The 23,812-nt window shown below is 34.2% G+C and overlaps 1 protein-coding gene and 1 non-coding gene across 10 annotated transcripts in view; both read right to left on the bottom strand.

Annotated features, from left to right (window-relative positions):
• DACH2 (dachshund family transcription factor 2) overlaps nt 1-23,812 on the bottom strand; it is a 571,191-nt gene that overhangs the window by 330,129 nt on the left and 217,250 nt on the right. The window lies entirely within an intron of this gene.
• Nucleotides 22,741-22,847, bottom strand: LOC146394680 (U6 spliceosomal RNA). The gene has a single exon (XR_014835985.1). It is a non-coding gene; the product is annotated as a U6 spliceosomal RNA (small nuclear RNA).

The following is a 23,812-nucleotide window of genomic DNA, read 5'->3' as shown; positions in this document are numbered from 1 at the left end:
TCTGCTTGTGTAACACCTATTAATATCAATGGAATCATTGAACCTTAGTAAATTTTGGGGTAAATCAAATAAACATCTCCCCTTTCAAAGTGTGTCATATCACTGTCAGACACAATGATTTTTTTGGCTACACCCATGGCATGTGGAAATTCCAGGGCCAGGAATCAAACCCATGTCACAACTGCAACCAGAGCCACAGTAGTGACAGCACCGGATCCTTCACTCACTGGTTAAGGATCAGGTAACCAGGTAACTCCAGATGCAATGTTTTTAAAATACAGGGATTCTTGAATTCAGAAAGTATGCCACTGTTCAAAACTTTGATATTAAGAAAATGGTAAATTAACTAACATTCACATTGGGAAACACCCCACTGGCATCTCAAATTCAAAATATGCCTCCTCAAATTCCACTCTCCATAACTTCCTTCTCTTGTTTTGTCAGCAGTATAGGCATGCTTTTGGTTGCCAAAACTATAAACTTGAGGGTAATGTTGATTCTCTCTCATCCTCTCCCTTCATTTTTGTTTTATTGTCATATGTGTTTTAAAATTCCATCTCTACTAATTCCTATTTCTTTTTTACAAAGATTTTTATTTTTTCCATTATAGTTGGTTTACAATGTTCTGTCAATTTTCTACTGTACAGCAAAGTGATCCAGTCACACATATGCATGTACATATTCTTTTTCTCACATTATCTTCCATCATGTTTCATCACAAGTGACTAGATATAGTTCCCTGTGCTATATAGCAGGATCTCATTGCTTACCCATTCCAAAAGCAATATTTGCATATATTAACCCCAGACTTCCAATCCATCCCACTCCCTTCCCCTCCCCCTTGGCAACTACAAGTCTGTTCTCCAAGTCCATGCATTTCTTTTCTGTGGAAAGGTTCATATGGGCTATATATTCTTTTCCATATATAAATGATATCATATGGTATTTGTCTTTCTCTTTCTGACTTATTTCACTTGGTATGAGAGTCTCCAGTTCCATTCGAGTTGCTGCAAATGGCATTATTTTGTTTCTTTTTATGGCTGAGTAGTATTCTATTGTATATATATATATACATCATTCCTATTTCTAACACTCTACTTCAAGCCCTAATCACTTCATGCCCAGGTTAGGTTCAACAGGTTGTTTCATTGTTCCAATCCATTCTACATAAACTCTGTTCCAAGTTTTGGTGAAATATCCTTTCATTACATCATCTTTTGCTCTAGAACCTTCAATACTTTCTGACTGCATATAAAATAAAGTCTAATGCCTTAGTCTGGTGATCTGCCTCAATATATCTTTCTTCCCTTCTCCCCAATTACTTCTTAAATGAATGTTCTACTCCAGCTGAATGAGTAGATTAATTATCTGCTAAGCATAACATTTGACCCTAGAGCCCTTCCACTGTGGAATATCTTCAAAGTATTAGGGTTCCTGGGAACAAGTTTTGTTAAACTCCACTGCTGCAGGGAAGTTTCATTATAACCTGCTGCAAATGCTACTGTTTTTCAAAAAGGCATTGCCTTTTAAATAGTGTCATCATATAGACTCTCTTTAATGATTATCACAGAGGGAACGTTAGTACCAGTATTAAAGGAGCATGTTACACCTAGCCAAAATATTATGTTTCATGTCTGGCAAATGATGTCACATTGGTAATTGTTAGTCTGTACATATTCCCATTATGATCTCAATAGTTAACATTTCATGTTTCACTATCAATCAGAAAATGCAGGTGTATGGTGTTAATACCACAACTCTGGAGAGCATATGAAGTTGAATAAAATTTTTAGGAAGCGGTCGCTATTAACCTGACTACATTAGTCTCTATGATTAGGGATATAGTCCAACACATTCAATTGATAGAATCCAGTTTCTTTGTTAATTTAAAATCTTAAAATTTTTTTTTCTCTACGTGGATATATATCACCGCTCATATTAAAATAAAACTACTTTAAACAATCTTAGGTATTCAATGTGGTACAGTGCAGAGCACTAGGACTTAAACCTGAGTTCTGATCCCAGTTGTGATAGGCAGAATTCCAAAATTCTTCTCCATCTCAAGTGTTTCAGCCTAATTGCTAGAACTGTGAATGCAATGCCGTATTATGTTATATTCCATGACAAAAGGAATTTTCCAGATGTGATTAGGGTAACTAATCAGTTGACTCTGAGTTAATGGAAAAGATTATCTAGGTGGATCCAACCTAATTACATGAACTCTTTTAAAACAAAAATTCAGAGAACACACCACTGCTGGTTTGAAGATGAAGAGGGCTATGTGTCAAGGAATACAGGCAGTTTCTAGAAAACAAAAGCAACCCTGGGCTGACAGCCAGCAAGGAAACAGATACACAAGTCTTACAATTGAAATGAACTAGATTCTGCCAATAATGTCAATGAGCTTGTGAGAAGATTCTATTCCAGAGCTTCCAGATAAGAGCCCATTCTGTCTATTACCTTAATTTCAGCCTTGTAAGACTGTGAACACAGTCAAATCCCTCCAGACTTCTAACACACAGAACTGTGAGATAATAAAGGGGCATTGTTTTAAGTTGCTAAACTTAAGACAATTGGTAGCATAACAACAGAGAATTAATATAACAGTTTTGCCATTATTGAGCTATATGACTTTAAATAGATGAAGATTCTAAATGTATTCTCTCACTTTAAGATTAGAGATATAAACTAATCTATGTATCTGGTGATTGGAACCATGTTACATTTCTGGTCAAAAGCAGCTAATTCATTAACATATAGTTTTGTCTCTCTCTCTCTCTCTTTTTTTTTTTTTTTCTTTTTTCTTTTTAGGGTCATGCCTGTGGCATATGGAAGTTCCCAGGCCAGGGGTCAAATTAGAACTGCAGCTGCCAGCCACAGCCACAACAACATGGGACTCTAGCCAAGTCTGTGACCTACACCACAGCTCATTGCAATGCCGGATCCTTAACCCACTGAGGGAGGCCAGGAATTGAACCTGCATCCTCATGGATATTAGCCAAGTTCATTACTGCTAAGCCAAAATGGGAAATCCCATAGGTCTATTTTAGTTCAAGTTTCTTGATTGGTTCTATGGAAAATTACTCCAAAAAAGGGCAAAATACGTGCATAATACCACAGCATTATCCTCACCTGATAATTGTGTGTAGATAATTAGTTGATATATATAAACACCCGTTTGAAAAGTTATATCCAATCTCTTAGGATAGAACATGATGGAAGATAGTATGGGAAAAAGAATGTGTATGCATGTTGACCTAACACTGTAAATCAACTCTACTCTAATAAAAATTAAAATTAAAAATTAAAAAAAATGTAAAAAATAAAAGGAAGGAAATTTTGACACGTGCTTTAACGTGGATGAATCTTGAGAATAGTATGCTAACTGAAATAAGGCAGTCACAAAAAGATAAATGCTGTATGAGTCCACTTACATGCAGTATCTAGAGTAATTAAATTTATAGAAACAGAAAAAAATATGTTTGCCAGGGGCTGGGAAGAGGGGTAAATGGGAATTCAATGGGCATAGAGTTTTAGTGTTGCAAGACTAAAAAGTTGTGAAGATCTGTTGCACAACAATGTGGCTATAGTTAACATTACTGAACTATACCCTTTAAATGGTATAGATAGTAATTATATATTACATGAATTTTACCAAAATATTTTAAATAAGTAAACACTTAAAATGTTTTATCACAATTTTATAAAGTGCTATACAAATGTAACAGAGTAATATTACTATGTTTGCAGTTACTGAGTTAAAGTTTCCACTGAAATCACTTTGAAGGCCAAAAAAGTAGCCAGAGAGATATATCCTGCCAAAAAAGTAGCCAGAGAGATATAAAACATTAATTTTCTCATCTGAATGCTAGGACTGAAAGAATTACAAATTTTCCCAACCATCTCCTACCACATACTTAATTTACATGCCAAAAAGTGAAAATTTGAGCTCAACCTTTACATTTTGATTTCACAACTCTAATTTTTCTCAAGGTAACTGTAATACTTGTAATACATGCTTATGCTCATATTTCTTTCTACTTTTCCCTTCCTCATTGCTTACTTTGACAGGAAAACATTTCTTAGGCATTTAACTACAAAAAAAATTTGTCCTCCTCCTCTTTCATGCTTTGAAAATAAAGGCAATTTTCATCAAAGACAGAATAGCTCATAGCAGCTGATAGGAAATAGAGAAATAAATTCTAATTTTCTTTGTCCTTGATGGTGGCATAATCATGGATAAGTTGATTAAATGTTTTTTTTTTCCTTGTCCTTTTAGGACTGCACCCGCAGCATATGGAAATTCCCTGGCTAGGGGTCGAATCAGGGCTGAAGCTGCCAGCCTACGCCACAGCCACAGAAACGCGGGCTTTTAGCCACACCAGAGCTCACAGCAACACTAGATCCTTAACCCACTGAGCAAAGCCAGGGATCGAACCCATGTCTTCATGGATACTAGTCAGGTTCATTACCGCTGAGCCACATTGGGAACTCCAAGTTGCTTAAATTTTAGTAAATAGGCATGAAGAGCTTCAAGGTGGCCATGGAAGTAGATGTGTGCACATAAGGTTCTCTGTCTTCCCTTACTTTCATTTTGAAGTCAAGTAAGTTTGGGTAGATTTACATCTTGACACAGTATGGCCTGGATACAGATTAACACATTTTTTTCCAAAAAGGAAAAGTTATTTTTCTTCCTAAATCATAGTTTCCATGAGGCAGCATAAGCACAATTCAATAAGCCAGAAAGGGACCCTGAACTCTAGAAACTTAATGAATTTAACTGTGCCTTTGATTCAGTTTTTGACCCTGAGAAACTCAACCTCTTTAAGCTTCAGTTTCATAATCTATTAAATGGGTACCAGAATGATTTGATCCAAAGAATTATGAAGAATTGGAAGCTCCTCTCTCTAAAATCCTCAACAACAAAAATAATGAGCAAGAAAAGAAGCAGCAAATGTGTGAGCATCTGAGTAGAATTTTCCAATTTAAACAGATTCTCAGTTTATACAGTAGTGGTGTGGTACACCATACAATTATTTTGATAATGCTTTTATAGGGATATCCTTGAAGCTAATTTTTTTCTTTTTTAGTTGCTCTAAGTCAAAAACAACTATCACTTTCAGTATTCAATTCTCAAAATATCTTTTACTCCACTGTCTCCAAGTAAACAAACAATGAATTCAACTTCTGGCAAAGATTATTTTCCTATTTCCTTCTAGGTTCCCTTCACCCAATATGAATAACTCTTCCTGTGAAATAGAAGATTTTCCAGAAGTTCCTGTGTGCTGTAGCAGGTTAAAGATCTGGCGTTGTCACAGCCATGGAGCAGCTGTGGCACAGGTTTGATCCCTGGCCCAGGAACTTCACATGCCACGGATGCAGCCAAATAAATAAATAAATAGAAGCTTTCCCCAAAACATGGTATTTTCCCCCATACCTATAACATGTCTTTTCCTTACAGAAAAAAAAATAAATTCAATTTTCATATTTAAAGGTCTATTTGTTATTGTTCCCTCATAAGTACATTCAACTCCCATTAGAATGTTTACCACTTTCTGAGGCAAAATGAAATTAATTGCATCCATGGCTTATTTGGATCTCCATTTCAAGTGAGAATTTCTTGATAATACTGATGACAATTTGATCCTGGAAAGCTTCCACTAGCAACAATACAAGGTTGCAAAAAGGGCAATGTGAGTCCTTAAAACTGACTTCTAACTAATATAAGATAAACTTGAAAGCAAACCTCACCAGCTTATCCATAAGTTAGCTTTAGAGTTAAACAGGTCTATAAGAGTAGAATATGTTGCTGTGGGCACGCTTCTGAAGGCTAAACCCACAGCAGTTAAGGTTAGAAAAGAAAAATGCCTAACACGGCTCATAATGGAAAATGGTGTTGTAGGAGTTCCCGTCCTGGTGCAGTGGTTAACGAATCTGACTAGGAACCATGAGGTTGCAGGTTCGATCCCTGGCCTTCCTCAGCGGGTTAAGGATCTGGCGTTGAAGTGAGCTGTGGTGTAGGTTGCAGATGCGGCTAGGCTTGGATCCCGCGTTGCTGTGGCTCTGGTGTAGGCTGGCAGCTACAGCTCCAATTGGACCCCTAGCCTGGGAACCTCCATATGCCGCGGGAGTAGCCCTAGAAAAGGCAAAAAAAAAAAAAAAAAAAAAAGAAAATGGGGTTGTAGTTTTACTCTAAGAAAATGAATATATACACACTTATGTTCACTGTTCAACACTTGAAAGTATAAAATTTATCCCCATATATAGGACAGGAAAAGGAGTAAAAGGACATTAGAAACCTTATCAAACTTTACATGAGGGAACTGTATTTTTAAATGAGAAATCAAAGTATGTATTTATTCTGTGTGGTTTTGCTTTTTTTTTTGTTTCATGCCTTTATCTAGACCATTATTCTTATATCAATATTATTATAAGTATTATACTAGAAAATACTTTTTGTGACAGAATCTGACAGTGTATGTATTCATTGTCTCTGGACTTTCTTTCTGGGGGTTATTTTCTGCTTTGAGAGAATACTATTTTCTGGCACAGTAGGCTAGACAATAACAAATATGCTGTTAAATAACACCCCCTCAAGCAGGAGGACATGGATAGAAATAAATTTTTATTTCCTAAAATTAAAGATTTTTTTTTTAAAAAAAGTGCTTCTTTACTGATAACTTCTCCTGAGACAAATTCAACTAGCACATTACTATTACATAATTGCTAAATATAATGTAAAGCCTACTCTAAGCAGTAAAAAATAAAAATAAAAAACTGTTAATTGTTTCTCCTTTTGGAGAAAAAAATAACATTTATAGAGGTCAAAATCATGAATGATTTAAAATTCTTAAACATCTTTGGCAATTTAACCCCATCAAGGGATTTACTGAGAGCAATGTATATCCACCTTATGAAATAGTTAGTGATGACCATCACACTAACCTCCTTCTGTCTTTAGAATTGCAAAGCATTTGCTGCATGAGTACAACATTTTCATTCTCTTAGGCATCATAAATGTAAATTAAATTCATCTCAGCATCATGGTTAAGTTAGCAGCTTGTCCCACTCTGCCTGTTGTTAATAAAAAAAAGAAACAATGCAAATAGAATATAACTCCTGTCTAATTGTAAATTTCTTGTAGATAGAGACCATATCTTATTGTGTATGTAGTGCTTGAGTGTGTCTAACAAAATTCTTAGAGCAAAGTAAACATCAACTAGGAGGGAAAGAAGGAAGAGGAATTACTTTTTCATGTTTTATCAGGATACTTTGTACTATGCTATGTAAGCACTTTTGTGAGATTCCTTTGAAGCTCTGGAGATAGAAGTGCCAAATATATTGATTTTCTCCTAAATTCTCCCACAACTGTTTTAAAAATACCAAAATTAACAGGTTGTGGGGTTACCAATTAGTGTAACAAGAGAGACTCTCAGAGTACTTTTTGTAACCTAAACTTTTGAAAGAAAACTTTTTGGGGAAAATTGGCAGGGTATAAAAACTGAAAAATATTTTTCCAATAGTTTCCTATTTAGATGAAAGGATTGATTCTCCTTTAAATGCTCTTAGTTAGAAAAAGCTGATCAAAAGTTTAGCTTGAAAACTGGGGAAGCAAGTTCAGCAAGGTAACACAGTTTCTATTTAATTCTTAATTTACATTAAGCCAGAGGAAAATTAAGCATTCCAAATAAGCTTCAAAGTAAATGGCGAGGAAGGAAGGGGTTTCGCATTTTCCTAAACCCTTGCTGAGAGGCTATTGTATCCTTTATCTTCCTGTCTTCCAGAAGTTAGTGGTTGTGTTTAACCTAAACTATTCATTTACCCTTAAGATATATTATAAGACGCTTTTCAATGAATATTAGCCACTAAAAAGTACAAACTCTCTGACAGCTTCCTTTAAATTCTTGCAGTTACAGGAGCAGTTCACAAACCCTTCTTCACAACTGCACACATTATAATTTAAACATTAAATGCAACAGGGTTTTACCTCAGGCCTGTTGCCAAGAATAATCATTTTAAATCTTTTTATCCTTTCGTAAAAGGATAATTATAAATGTGAAAGTGGTAGCAAAGGAAAGGTGTTAAGAAAGCATTTAGAATAATCTCCTCCATTTGAATACAGGAAGGCTGATGAAGAAGAGAATTAGGAGGAGGAGGCAAATTAATTTGAGGGTGAGAGGTAACATGTCAAATGCAAAACCTGACATATTAAACTGAAGGTATGATAGATAGATCTCTAATTGTCCCAAGCACAACCAGCCTGCCTTTGTGCTGGAAGGACAGGAAAACTCACAAACATTCCTCATTGGAATTTATTGGTAAAAAGCCAGCAATGAAATATACATGCAAAAGATTACTTACTGCTTGTACTTCCCATGAGTTAGGGCTATCTAACAACTGAGAGAAATAATATGCTCTTTTAATTTGTCTTTTGTTACAACCTGAATGCATATACTCTAATCTTGGAGTCGCTTCCTCTGCACTACAGGTGCTTCCCTTTAGCTAATTAAACATTAACATTGTGCAATTGTTGGTGCTCTAAAATTGGTGGTTAATCACATCTGGCTAAGAGTACTGCAGAAAGTCTAAATAAGTTGTGTTCCAGATAAACTGCAATGAATACAAGATGTTTCCGTCCTCTCAAACATTACATTGGAAGTTCACAGTTTATTTTTTAAGATTTCTACTTTAAATGGCATTGTTTTGTTTTTGTTTTTTGTTTTTTTTACAACTTAATTCCTTGAAGGAGAGAATGGCAATGTGGAATATGAATAAAGGATGTTCCTAAAGGAAGTATGTCGTATTATTTAGGACCTCAAATCAAAGACATAGGGATCTTGCTCAAATATTGCTAACTGTAATCTTCGGAAATTCCTTTTCTTTTTTTTTTTTCAATCTGTAAATGTACTGATTAACATTAAGGTTTACATCCTCCTAAAAGCAATCATCTATTACTTTTAATATATGAAGAAATAGTAATCTATTACCAGGGCAATGGATATTGGATTTAAAAGGAATATAGACGAAATCATGAAATTAAAAAGTCAAATGTATGTATCAGTGGGTGTATATGTACATAAACTGAAACTCAGGACCCAAGTGAGAAAAAAGTCCCTCAGTCTGTCATTTGCACTTTCAAAGCAGTGACGTGCTATAACCCACTTGCACCATCTTTCAAGGACCAATTGTATGCACCAAATCCTAACTTCAACCTGAGGATCTGATGTTGGTAGTTTGAAATAGACCAGGGAGTATCAACAAATACTACAAATCAGGGCTCTACTCCCACCCTAACCCCTAGCCAGTTGTTTAACATTTACCAGCACACAACTGATTGAAAGGGAGCATTTTGGTCATATTTTCTAAATCAAATAATTCTTCATTTGCCCTTACCATTGTCATATTTTATATAATTGAAGATAAAACTATTATATCTGCAATGAAAATTCATGAATAAATACAATGTAAAGTATCTGATTTTAGTATAACTTCACTAGAGGAAACATATCTATATACCAAAAGATATGGAAAGCTACTTTCCTAAATATTTAGTAGTATTAGACAACGAGCATGTTTAGAGTCATGAAAGTGTTACAACAGATTTGGAACTGCCATTAAAATCTCTACAATCTTGGGCGAGTCACCTAGGCCCCTAGACACCATTCCTCTATATTTGTAAACTAAAGATGTCAGCTTAAACAACTTCTATTCATTCTGTTTAATATTATAGGATCTTTGTGATGATACCAAGGAGTCTTCACTTACCTCCATACAGGTCAATTTTTCCTGTCTTTTTATAGGGGGAAATAGCAGTCAGGATGGCTTATGGAGAATTCAATAGCCCCTTTGGAGTCTCAGGTATTTTTTATTTGCTCTTCCTATATTATCAAGAATTCTTCTTTTCTGTATGTTAACTATTCACAAAGGTAAATGGGTAGCACACTAAACCAACTGCATTCTGAGCAACAGCATCCTTAGTTCCAGTTAAGATAAACTATATCCAATCCAAAATTGTTTTTTATAATCTGGGTAGGCTATTTCAAAAGAAATAAGCCACCTATGTACACACTGGTAGTTAATGCACAATGTCACCAGATGAGATTTTTGATATGATGCAAATATTTAAAATGCTGATCATTTTTCAAGGATTCTAAGTAAATATCATCAAAGAGATACAAAGCAAGTAAGTTATCAGCTATTCAGAAACAAATTTTTTCTTTGGTCTTTTTGCCATTTCTTGGGCAGCTCCCGTGGCATATGGAGGTTCCCAGGCTAAGGGTCCAACCGGAGCTGTAGCCGCCTGCGCCACAGCCACAGCAACGCCGGGATCTGAGCTGCGTCTGCGACCTATACTACAGCTCACTTCAACGCTTGATCCCTAACCCACTGAGCAAGGCCAGAGATCAAACCCGCAACCTCATGGTTCCTAGTCGGATTCGTTAACCATTGAGCCACTACAGGAACTCCAGAAACAAATATTTATAAGTAACATACAAATCAAAACTGACTATATTGTAATGACAAAGACAAGAACTAATTGATTTAATATTTCTGAATCTGATATTATATACTTTTGAGAGAAATGCTTTTCAACAGGCAAGCAAAAAAGCAAACATTCAAGTGCTAAAGATAAAATACTAGTACATGAATAAATTGGTTTAGGCCATCTCCTTATTTAGTGATAATTCATGATAATTTATGGCAAATCATTACTATAAAACAGGTAGGATTCTTACTTAAATTAAAAATCCAAAATAAAGACATAAAGTCAAAAATAAGTACTAAGTAACTGCCAGTCTCCTATGTAAGGACAGTTCTGAGGAATGATTCATAGTATATATGTTCCAATGGTGGAAAGTATAGATAATGTGATGTGGATCAATTTAAAATGTTTCCAAAACATTTAATGTTAATACCATGTTAATAACATGCTAATACCATGTCTGTGCCAGGAACTTAGCTATGGATACTATTTTAAATCATCTACCTATAATGCAAAACATATTTGCAAGGCCATTTTTCAGCCATATGCTAAAACTACAGCCACTCACTTTTATTTGCCTGTTTAATAAGAATGGATTTAGGTATTGAAAAAATAGTTTATCATAGTTCTAGCTTTGATAAGCATTCCACTTCTTTAAACTGCATGTTTATTATAATAATAGTTACAACTGAAATAAAGAAGTTTATAATCAAAATATGCCTCATTTTATAACATTATGTAATCTAAAATAATTATAGTGATTAATAATGATTTCTAACATTGAAAATGTATGTGCCAAGCACTGTTTGTATCTTTACACATATTCACTTTATTTATTCTCAATTTTATGAGGTAGGTACTATTACTGTCCCATTTTCCAAAAGAGAAATATGATGCTGAAATGAGTTAGATAATTTGCACAAGATCACACAGCTTAAATTCCTATTTGCTTATATGACTCTAGAGTCATGCTGCCCAATAAGGGAAACAAATGCCCCATGTGGCTACTGAGCACTTGAAATGTGGTGTGTCCAGATACTGCGAAAGTAAAACACAAATGGGAGGTGCATGTATCTTTTTGAATTACAGTTTTGTCCAGGTATTTGTCCAGGAGTTAGGATTGCTGGGTCATATGGTAGTTCTATATTTAGTTTTCTGAGGAACCCCATACTGTTTTCCAGTATATACATATGACTGGGTCACCATGCTGTACAGCAGAAACTGGCACAACACTGTAAATCAACTATACTTTAAGAACAAAATAATGCCATTTGCAGCAATATGGATGGAAGTAAAGACTTTCATCCTGAGTGAAGTAAGTTAGAAAGAGAAAGACAAATACCATATGATACCACTTATATCTGGAATATAATATACGGCACAAAGGAACCTTTCCACAGAAAAGAAAATCTTCGACTTGAAGAATAGACTTGTGGTTGCCAAAGGGGAAGGGGAGGGGGTGGGAGGGACTAGGATCTTGGGGTAAATAGGTGCAGAATGTTGCCTTCGGGATGGATTAGCAATGGGATCCTGCTGTGTAGCACTGGGAACTCTGTCTAGTCACTTATGATGGAGCACAATAATGTGAGAAAAAAGAATGTATACATGTAAGTGTAACTGGGTCACCATGCTGTACAGTAGAAAAAAATATATAAATGATAAAAATAATAATAATAATTTTAAAAATACATTAAAAATACAATGAAATACACACTGGATTTTGAAGTCTTGGTACAAAAAATAATGCAAAGTATGTCATTAATATCTTTATATTATTACATGCTGCAATGATATTACTTCAGTATAATGGGGTCAATAAAAGTTATTATTAAAATTAATTTCACCTATTTCTTTTTACTTTCTAAATGTGGCCACTAGAAAACTTAAAATTATACATGGGGATCACGTTTGTGGCTCACATCCCATCTCTGTTGAACAATACTGGTATAGAATATTTACTCACATCTGTAAATAGCATTGCATCAAATGCTACTCTTGTTTTTTAAACCTCATTTCATCGATATTAAACTGAAAAAAAGTAACAAGAGTCTCTGAAAAAAGACAAATTGAACAAAGAGAGATAAAAAAGGTGTCGGTGACTCAGAGGTAGAAAAGAAATATGCATAATGGCTTATGCCAGAAAAAAATACGAGATTAACCACATTGATTGGAAGGTTAAGAGTTAGGTGCCCGATTATAGCTCTGAAGTTAGAACACTTTTTCTGTTCATTCCACTCATCTTCACTGTGACATTGCTTATAATCTAGTCAGGCTCATGTAACTCTCCAATTTAAAATTTAATTAAAATTTAATTAGTGTTTTTTTTTCCTAAGTGTATTTCAAATTCCTTGAGGATGCCGGCACCTTTAAATTTACTCACATATATTACTGATACTAAAAAAAAAAAAAAAAAAAGTTAGGCTTTTAGTGGACGCTCACTGTTTGTGAGTTTTAAAGGTGATCATGAAAGGAAAATTTCTAATTTAGGAGAAATAACAAATTAAGAGCAGTCCTTAGAAGCAAACAAAATTTTTAAATGCACCTTCTAATACCTTTCATTTGCTAAATTCTTGTTCCATGTATGCAAAATGTCACAGCTACATCCTTTGGTAACATTGTTACACTACTGCTCACTTGCAGCCATATGGATTTCTCTGCCATTCAGAATTAGGCAGAGATAACATCCATGATCATACTAGAGCAAGGCCAGTACCTTCTCCATTTAGGCCACACTAATGGGCTGAAAGCACATTGTGGCCTTCTAAGTCAAAAGGCACAGAATAGACCTCCAAGAATTACGATCAGAGTTTGACTCTGGGGCCTTGCTTTGGACAGATCATTTGTCAGGGCAATCAAGATTGCTTCTGTCTTAGTCTCATTCTAAGGTCCAAGTGAAAAGGTCTCTAGGAACTGATGAATCTGTCCAGTTCATACCCTTCACCTATCTATTGCATTACTATTATAAAGGCTGATACTTGCAGCAGTTGTGTGACAAAGAAACACAGATGTTTTAAATTATTTTAATACTATATACCCCAGGTTTTGAGCCTATTGCTAGCTGCAGACAAGTGATTTGTTACTAAACAAGTCATTTAACATCTACATGTCTCTGATTCTTAATTTATAAACTGGAAATATTAACACTTACCTCTCAGAGTTGTAGAAAAGATACACACACACACACACACACACACACACACACACACACACACACACATGAGCATATGTGAGAGAGAAAATATGCCTGCAGAGTGATGCCTGGTACATAGTCTTTAATAAAAGTGCTTAATAATTTGACAGCTATTATTGGTAGCAGTGTTGTATTTAACAATATTAGAACTGTTATACTGACATAATTTATTTAATTGGTATAGCATTTTTCCTTCACTGTAGTATAGTACATAATGAGTATAATATTTTGCTTTTCTTAAACTTTTTATCCATAAGAAGCCTAAGTTTTAAACCACAAATAGATAGAACAGGGGAAAATACTACTTATAGTTCATTTAGTGTTTATATTCACTTTTTTTTCCTTTTTAGCAAACTTAAGACAAATGGAGGTATTTTCACTTGCCAAGTCTGGGAAACTGAGGCAAAGAGGAAGATTATTTAAAATGGTTTTAGAGACAGTTGTGTTGTGGAAAACATTTGAGTCCATCCATAGCTGCTAGGGTATAAAGTACATACACATAATTGGAAATACTTAATTTAGGTTTCAGAATAGTTTTACTTGTTTCTTTGTTTTTATTTATTTAAATAAAACACAAGAGTAAGAGAATTTACCATTAGAAAAACAAAATTATGATATGGGTCGTGTTTTATTTAAAAATACAGAGGATACTTGGATCCTTGAAGACTCATGTATTCAATAGGTATTTTATTGAAATGCAAAATTAGATTATATGGCATTTTAGTAAAACTCCCTCATCTTGCTGATTAATAAACTAAAAGCCAAGAGAGATCAGATGATCAGTTAAAGGTGACCTAACAAGCCATAGGATCAAAGCTAGTATCTAATTTCATTGCTTCTAGTGTTCTTCAACAACATCATACTGTCATTTTTGTTTAATCTTCCTTAAATTTTGAGAGCATCCCTCTCTAACACGTGTAAAGACAACATCTTCAAAATGTTTTTGCTGTTTTCATGGTCAAAATAAGTTTTCAAAATATTTCCATAGGATGATGGGTGGGAAGGAGAGAGGCTCTCTGAAAATAAAGGGTGGAAATATTTTGAAGATGCTCTGAAAACATTTGGCTGCCCTAACAGCCTTAAAGAAAACATTTATTTTGGCCACAGTGACTAAAACATTTGCTTCCTTTGGAAATGCTTGCTGCCAAAATAAAAGTTTATTTCTTTTTTCATATAGAAGCAAACATCTTGTTAAATAAAATATTTTGTATTATTGTATAAATTATTTGAATATTGATTATGGTCACTCTTAGTGACATCATTGTGCATAGAGGTTGTTTTGTAAAGAAATTATGGAATCCTTGTATTTCAAAAATCCCCTTCCTATACAGATTTATGTCCTAAAATGGCAACTGTATTGCAACAAAATACCTACATGCGTAATGAGAAATTCAGCCATCCTGTTAAGAAGTTTGTCCTGTACAATGGTTATGTTCATGCAAGTAAAACATCTGGAGTAAAAGGCAGAAGATAGATTGGCTGACTGAACTTTTCACATTTAGGCTATAGCTGTATTTTCTTGTGGAATTATTCTAAGGATTTCTGTCTATTGAGTGCATAATACATATTAACAAAATTTGTTTTTTTTCTTTTTGGATGCCCCCGCAGCATATGGAAGTTCCTAGGCCAGGGATCGAACCCAAACTGGAGCTGCAACCTATGCCACAGCTGCTGCAATGCCATATCCCCAACCCACTGCAATGGGCCAGGGATTGAACCCGCATCTCCACAGAGACAGCCAGATCATTAATCCACTGAGCTACAGCAGGAACTCCCTCAATTTTCTTTTACTTTGGAGCTTATTTCTGATATCTAGGCTGATTTTAATGTATTTTGTGTTACCATTTTGGCTATTGGTCTTCAACTCCCATCCTCCATATCAAGTCACATATAATTATAGTCATGAATCCATACACACAAGAATTGAAAGGACCTGCCTACATCTATAAGGATGAGCTACAATCTGCCACCTAAAAAGACCACCAGCATAAAGACTCTAATGTTTATAACAAACCATTGCTCATTTAATTTATAATCTCACTGGGAAAGCAGTTCATCTTGAAGAAAATGGAAAAAGGAGACAATTTTTATCATAGAAAAAAGAGTGAAGTGGTGATTCTCAGTCCAGATAACACATCAGAATTACCCGTGAGGCTTTTCAAAATTACAACTGCCTAGACCTTACTCCAGACATATCACATTTTTTAAAGGGTAAGTTTTAAGCCATAGGAAATCATTATAGGATCTAACCAGCACATAGCCACCTCAACCTTAGATAATGTAAAAGGGAATGAAGTATATGGATTTGGTATGTTTCCACTAGAAATGAACAAACTTGACCTAAGTCAATTGCTAGTTACCAGAATTACATTTCTTGTCATTATTATTCAGATGTAGTCAGATTATCTGACAGTCTGTTTCTATTTCTGAAAGCCATCTCCTGCATTGCTTTCAGATTATGAGAGCAGTGATGGCACATTGTTCTAAGATCCACAACTGCCCCCAGCACAGGGATCAGTCATGGAAGTTTTACCCTTTTTCATTCATTACTACATTCTGTAAAATTAGTCTGGTCTTGGTTTGATTTTAGAATGAGACATGCAATATTTTGCTTACAATGAGTTAGATGTTGACCCAACAGGGCAGAAAGGAGATGTTTGCACTTGCTATTTTTTTCTACTTAGGAAAAAAGAATACAAAACAACTTGTTTCCATTTTACAATGTACATAATGTCAGGGTTCTGAAATTAAACAAATGGAGAGGAAATAAATTACAAAATGAATAAAAGAACACATGAATATGCTCTGCAACTATGTCCAAATGGTAGCAAGCAAAAATAGTTTAAGAGTCTTAAAGTATACTATGACTTCCTGACTCTGATTACATAGCTTTTCCTTAAGTAAACACTAATGACAGAGTAAATATTCTTGTGGTCCAAAGAGGTTATTTTCTAGTAATTTTCCAGTCTATTTGTTTTAAGGCATCATGCAAATCATACTAAGTATGCATTCTAAATAATTATAAAAAATAGAATTAGAGAGACTTTCAAATTCTATCAGCAAAAAAATTTTCCTCTTCTAACAATGAGAAAATATTTTCCAAACATATAGCATAGCAATAATCATTTGACATCTAGGAAGATAACATATAAGGATACATCATTTGTGGGGGAACTATCAGCCAGAGGTGGGACAGTGAAAGTAGTTCAGCCTAAAATATAATTTATGAAGTGAGGTCATCTATAATTTTATCATGCTTATTGTCCAACATTGTTATTTGCTCATCATAATTCGGGGTGCATTTCCCATAAATATGTATCTAGAGTCTTATTAAACTTAAAAGTGAGAATTTTGGATATTTTTTACTCTGGGAAGAATTAAAATCTGTATCATCAATCAACTACTCATGAGCATGTACTAGGGGCAAGGTTCATGTCAGGTGATCTGAATGAGGAGAATAGGAAGTATAAGACATGGATTCTGTCCTCAAATACTTTGGAAGAATATGAATTCCTGAAAGGATATTTAACAATACAGGGAAATACAACATTAAACCTAAATACAGTTCATTCAGTTCTATGCAGTTTCAAAATTAGAAGAAGGTCTCAACACGGAAACAGATGGTGAAGTAACCTGCTGGATTATTGGCTATACTTACTGAACCACTGCCTTATGGATATGTCCTTGCATCATAAGGATGTGAGATAAGCAGGACATATTTCATTAGTTTGCCTCCTCTGAAGTTTCATGTAATAATAGCATGTAATTTTTAGCTAATACTTACTATCCACTAGAATTATTCTAAATTCTTTATGTATGTTGAAACATTTAATCCTCTTAACAGCATTACAAGGTATGTATAATTACCATCCTCCTCATTTTAAAGATCAAGAAACTGTGGCTCTAGGGATATAAGCGACTTTCTCAAATCACACAGCTGTTATATTGGCAAACCGAGATTAGAGTCTAGGAAATCTGAATCTTGGTCCAGCACACTGATTCACCAGGCTAGGCTAGCTCAAGAGTCAAAGAAACTAAAGAATCCTAAAAAGTTAAAGCTATAAATATAAGGAAACTTAAGGAACAGTTAGTGCAAATTCCTCCTTGTACACACAGGGAAACTAGAGCCCAAAGAAGTGATATGGCTTGCCTAAAATCATACAGCTAGTTAGAGAGAAATCATGATTGCAACCCATGTTTACTGATTTCAAGTCCATGGCTCCTTCCATAACAAACATTATAATCTCTTTAAGCATTTCTCCTTTGCTTCATTTGTCCAATATGGACCATTGAAAATTATGTATGTCTATAATGATCAGAGTTGAATTTGACTGTGTATAGGTAAAAGTAAATGGAAGCACTGAGACATCAAGTGTGATATATAAATTATGATGGATGAGAGATAGATGGATAGATAGAGATGTAGGTAAGATAGATGTATAGATGTGATATGTATAATACCTATCAAAATTCTGCAATTAGATGTCATTATCCTCACTTTAGAGATTAGGGATCTGAGGCTTACAACTTTTACTCCATGGAGAAAAAACTTTGTGTGCTTTTCTTCTATAACAAAGATCATCATCTATTTTTCTAATTTATATGTTTGTGGGTAAGAATGGTTTTAATTAAGAGATAATTTATAATTAAAAATCTTATTTTTTAAAAGTTATTTTTACTAAAATGTTATGATGTAGACAGAAAATTTTAAACCTAAATTCTCATTGAATATTTTAAATACAGAATTGTCATTTATAAAAATATGAGCTTGAAAAATATGAATACAGGCAAATAGTCTTACATGTATGCTCTATGAAAGAATTCTATTCTCCAGGAATTGAAATATCAACTTAAATACATATTTAGTGAGAACATAGCTGGTGCACAATTCTCTCCTCATCACATTAGGCCCATATGGCCAGTTCTGTATGAGGCTTACAGATTTCATCACTGAGTGCACCACAGTTCTTCCTGGCACAGTACCTTACACACGAATGTGGGTTGAGATATATATACATAGGAAAGAGTAGTGATGTGCTGTTAGTAGAGTCAAAATTGACTACAGTTAGAAAAATTACATTTAAAGTGAGTCCACTTACAATAAGCCCACAATAGAGTTTTTCTCTCTGCAAGTGTTTATGTTTAGCTAACTGCCATAGTCTGATTGAAAAAGCCCAAAACAGATGCAACCTGAACTCAGTGCTTTTTATTTCCTTTAAAAAATAATAGTATGCATTAAAATTAGGCATCTATACATTCTAGTCCTTGCAGAGAAGAAACTAGAAAATTTAGTCACACACTATTCCTGGCCATTCTCCACTATTCCTGGACATCCTCCACTATTCCACTATTCTTTCTATTTCAGATCTCAGTTAAGAAAGAGTTTTAATTTCATTGTATGTCCCATTATCACAAGTTTTGTTACTGTTGTTGGATGATTAAAACAAAGAAAAAGTACTGACAAATGAATACCCACTATGTGTGCATTATGCTAAAGTTAACATCAACTTCACTTAATTCTCTAAATAAATCCATAAGATGAGTACTATTATTCTTTTTTTTTTTTATCTTTTTAGGGTTGTACCCGCAGCACATGGAGGTTCCCAGGCTAGGGGTTGAATCAGAGCTATAGATGCCGGCCTACGCCACAGCCACAGCAACGCCAGATCTGAGCCATGTCTGCGACCTACATCAGAGCTCATGGCAATGCCAGATCCTTAACCCACTGAGCCTGGCCAGGGATTGAACCTGCATCCTCATGGATGCTAGTTGGATTCGTTTCCACTGAACCATGATGGGAACTCCCCTATTATTATTATTTAAGATGAGAAGCTAACTCTCTTAGAAGGCTAACTTGCTGAAGACCAGCCAACAGATCCAAACTGTAGCCCTCATCTGTCTGACTCTAAGTCCACTCTACCATATATGTTTATTTCTCAACCTAGTGTAAGACAAATAACTCTCCCTTGTTTAATTTCTAATAATAATAAATGTAAGAGCACCTCCTCAGAGTGGAAGAAACAAACTCAATCATAACAGAAAAGAACAAGCAGGGGGCTAGAGGGGGAAACTGTGCACGGTCATCTCATCTCACTTGGTGCTTGAAACATCTCACATATTCATGATTTACCAAACTTGGATAACAGCAAATCAGACAAAGAGAGCTAGTACTTCACAATAGGAGTAATTTTTAAGTTACATGACATAACAAATAAGTTTTCCCACCTATAAGCCTGGTGCCAAAGAAAAAAACAAATTAGGAAATGATTAAATAACAAAGACTGTTAAAGAGAAAAACTAAGAGCTGGTTCAAAGGAAGGAGTCAGTGAAGATTTTATGAAGGAAAGGAACCCTAAGACAGGTCTCAGGATGGGATCTGAACAAGCAGAGGATGCATGGTATATCCATTCCAGACTAAATCACAGAGATGAGAATGAAGCTGACTTGGGACCAGAGAAGATACAGGCCTCTATGGTAAAAATGAGAATGTGATGGGAACGGTGGGAACAAACATTAAGCAGCATAGGGCTTACCAAATGCGAGGCACATTTCTAAGTGATTTATATTGTCACCTCATTCTGTCAGAAATCCTGAAACTTGGGCACAGTTAAATGATTTACCCAAAGTCACACAACAGGTGGTGTTAGAACTGAGATTTGGAACCTATGAAGTATGATTCCAGAGTGTGTGCAATTAACCACTACAATAATACATTAGAGGAAAAGCATAGTCAAGCAAAGATGTATAGGTACCATTCCTCTGGGGTCAATAATTAAGCTTTTCAGTGTAAATTAAGAGAAAGTAAATATGTAGGAAAAACAGGTAAAAAATAGCCCATAACTAGCCAAGATTTATAAAATTTATTACTTATGGACAATATGATTTACTATAAAGTATAAATATGTTGAGATATATTTTAGAAGAATTAACAGCATTTATAGCACACTATAAGTGGATCTATTAAATTTATAACTTTTATTTCATAATCTGATCACAAAGAAAGATTAAATGGAAAATTTCCATTTTTTATCCTTATCTGCTTATTATATAAAGAAATATTATCATTAAACAGATGCTAAAACTGCACACACAGTTACATCTAAACACACTACATATTTAAGAGCAAAGTGAGGTGTACAGCTGTGTCTCCATCAACTATTTATTTCAGATATTTTTAAAATAATAACATTTAGGAAGTTATATACAGTATTAATATTTCCACAATCTATACGAAGAAATATTATCTACAAATACCATTGATCCAACTTGGCATACTAAAATATATGGTAGTATCCAAAATATGTTTAAGAATTATATTTAAAGTCATTAATTTTCAAACCACATATATTTTTCTATATATGTCTATCATACATGACAAACTGCTACCACTGTAATATAATGGCAGTGTTTTTATAATTAAAGACAAATGCCTTTCTTCTTTAAATACCTTGAATTTTCTATGAAACAATGACCACTTAGTTGAAAAATGTGAATAATGTGTGTAAAATTATGATTTAAACCTTCCCCCACTTCTTTCTAAAGATAGCAGCCAAAAAACTGAATAAGTCAGGGTGCCTTTGAAGATATTTAATTAAAATCTAATCCCACATTCTTAAAGCTCACATAAATTAAGCTGTCATTCAGGAGATTTATGCATTCACATTTGCATATTATATACAATTCATCAATTACTCATGTTTGAAAGCAATGTCTTTCCCAGGGTGTTGATCTGCCAACAGTGCCAACAGGCACACACAACCCACAAAACCACACTCACTGGTACCCTGGAGAAAGCCACGTCCATATTTTGCACATCCACAGAGCTCCAAGCATACTTAGAAAACTATGACTATATAGTTTGATGGATTCTATTCAACTACAGTTGACAGAGATGTACATATTACTTAATCTCAGTGTAAATGTATAGTGGTGGCAATTTAATAATCCTTCCTCCATTCATGGCAAGTCTTAAGATTTAAGATATAGAATCATTGCTGAGCTTCAGTATCCCCTTCAAGTAGATATAAGGCAACCATTTTTTTTCAGCATGGCATATTTGAATAATGTTTAAAAAGTAATAACTATATTACTCTGTGTGTATACATACATAATACATATGTACACATACATACAGGGAGAGAGAGAAAGACAAAGGTAAAAATAGTGAAGTGTTCAGTGGTTCATTCGGAACACTTGGAAAGCTTTAGGTATGGCCAAAACAGGATGCCCATAACTTTTTCAGATTGCATCTTTCCCTAAATACTATTTTTGGGGAAAAAATGGTAGCTCTTTAAAAGCACAATGTCTACAAGCTAACAGGTGCAAAAACACACTTTCCCCATGAGCTATAAGCTGTTACATGATGCTGTTAACCTTTTATACATACTAAGAAAAGTCTTCACTCCAGTAGTCTCAAAGGGAAAGTGGTATGCTTATAAGCCACCATATAACACAAAGAAAGAAGCAATCCAAATGACATAGTAGGGTAAGCTATTTACAGTACAGATCAATAACTGGCAAGATATTTTACATGAATCTATTCCATAATTGTCTGTATGTTTGTTTTAGAATCCCAAACAATGATTTGCTTTAAAAAGTGATTTTTTGAACCAGGGACATTTGTCCTTTCATACACAATGCCTTCCCCTCTCTTTCTAAAACTTGTCACAAATTCCTTTATCATTTAGACGTCCAGAAAACTCCCAAAACTTGGAACAATTGGAAAATTTAAATAATCATCTCTCGTTTCTTTTATATAAGTTATAAGCCCGTGTATCTGCGTGAACGCATACTGCAGCTAATGTTAAGCAAATGATTCATAAAAATTCAAGTTTAAAAGATCTTTTGAGTGCCTCCTATATAGAAAACACTGTGTTAGATGTTGTGGGGAAGATAAAGATGCATTATATATGATCAGAACTCAATCTAATGAGAAAAATATTCATGTAAACTAATGACTGAAATGCTGACATAAATAATGCATTTCAAGCACAAAAAGGGAGAAATATTCAACGTGAAGAGACCAAAAGAGGTGGCATTTGATCTGGTCTTTAAAGATAAACAGGATAAATGTGAAGACTGACTCATAAATGTACTTGCCTTGTAGAGAGGCCATGCTAATCTTTCTCTACATTGTTCCAATTTTAGTATATATGTTGCCAGAAAAAAAAACACATAATCAAAACTAGCTTGAAAATTTGGCTAGTGTTCAAAACAGGAAAAAAATAATAAGAATATGTGAGAGAAATATTCTATCTTCTAGTTATATACTATTTTCCATGGTACAGCTGGTTCAGTATAAACTATGCTTTTATATATATCAAATATTTACCATTAGCCAATCTTAAAGTCAGTTACCATTGGGTATTATCTTGTTGCTGAACATTAGCTGGAATATTAATATTAGTGAATTTATTCTATCAGAAAACAATATCTGCCTTTTATTCCTATTATCCTCTTCACTTTTTAAAATAAAATACTGATTTCTCCCAACAGGTATAGGAATATGTGTGTACTACGTTTGTAATATAAATTTAATGTAAAATATTCCTATATGAGGCAGTATGTTTACTATCTGGAGTGGAAGTAAATAGTACTCTAGAATAGAAGATTGTGTGTGTGTGTGAGTGTGTGTGAGAGAGAGAGAGTTTGTATGTATGTAATGTCACTTTCTCTGGCTATAGTTTCACCTTTAAAAAAAATATTTGAGTTTAATTCTGAACAAAAAATCTTTCAGGGGTTATTAGGTTCAGTTAACAATGTTGCCAAAACAATTGATACTCAATGTGTCCAATGCTCTAGTATTCAGTTTTAGTTTTTCAAGCCTTTTTCAAATCCTCCACCTCTAAACCCTGTTAATTAAATCTACATGAGTTTTAATTATGATCAAGAAGTTAACTGTAGCTGTATTATAGTAGAAAAAAATCTATATTGACAGATTTTTAGAATAATTATTCATTGTAACAATTCAACTAATTAAATAATGTCTGAAATATATTATTTTAAATAATGCAGTGTATTGGGTAAATGTACAACATACAGTGAATATATCTGGACAGTTAGTGATCATCTACCAATATAATATTTTTTCCTTATAGGACATAGGTCTTTACTTAAAATCATAATTGCTATTAACAAGC

This window comes from Sus scrofa, chromosome X (assembly GCF_054392235.1).
Source record: "Sus scrofa isolate SSC_HxYL_T2T_F1_AM1 chromosome X, Sscrofa_HxYL_maternal_Yorkshire_Landrace_v2.0, whole genome shotgun sequence".
NCBI lineage: Eukaryota > Metazoa > Chordata > Mammalia > Artiodactyla > Suidae > Sus > Sus scrofa.
This window is presented reverse-complemented; position numbering and strand designations above follow the sequence as displayed.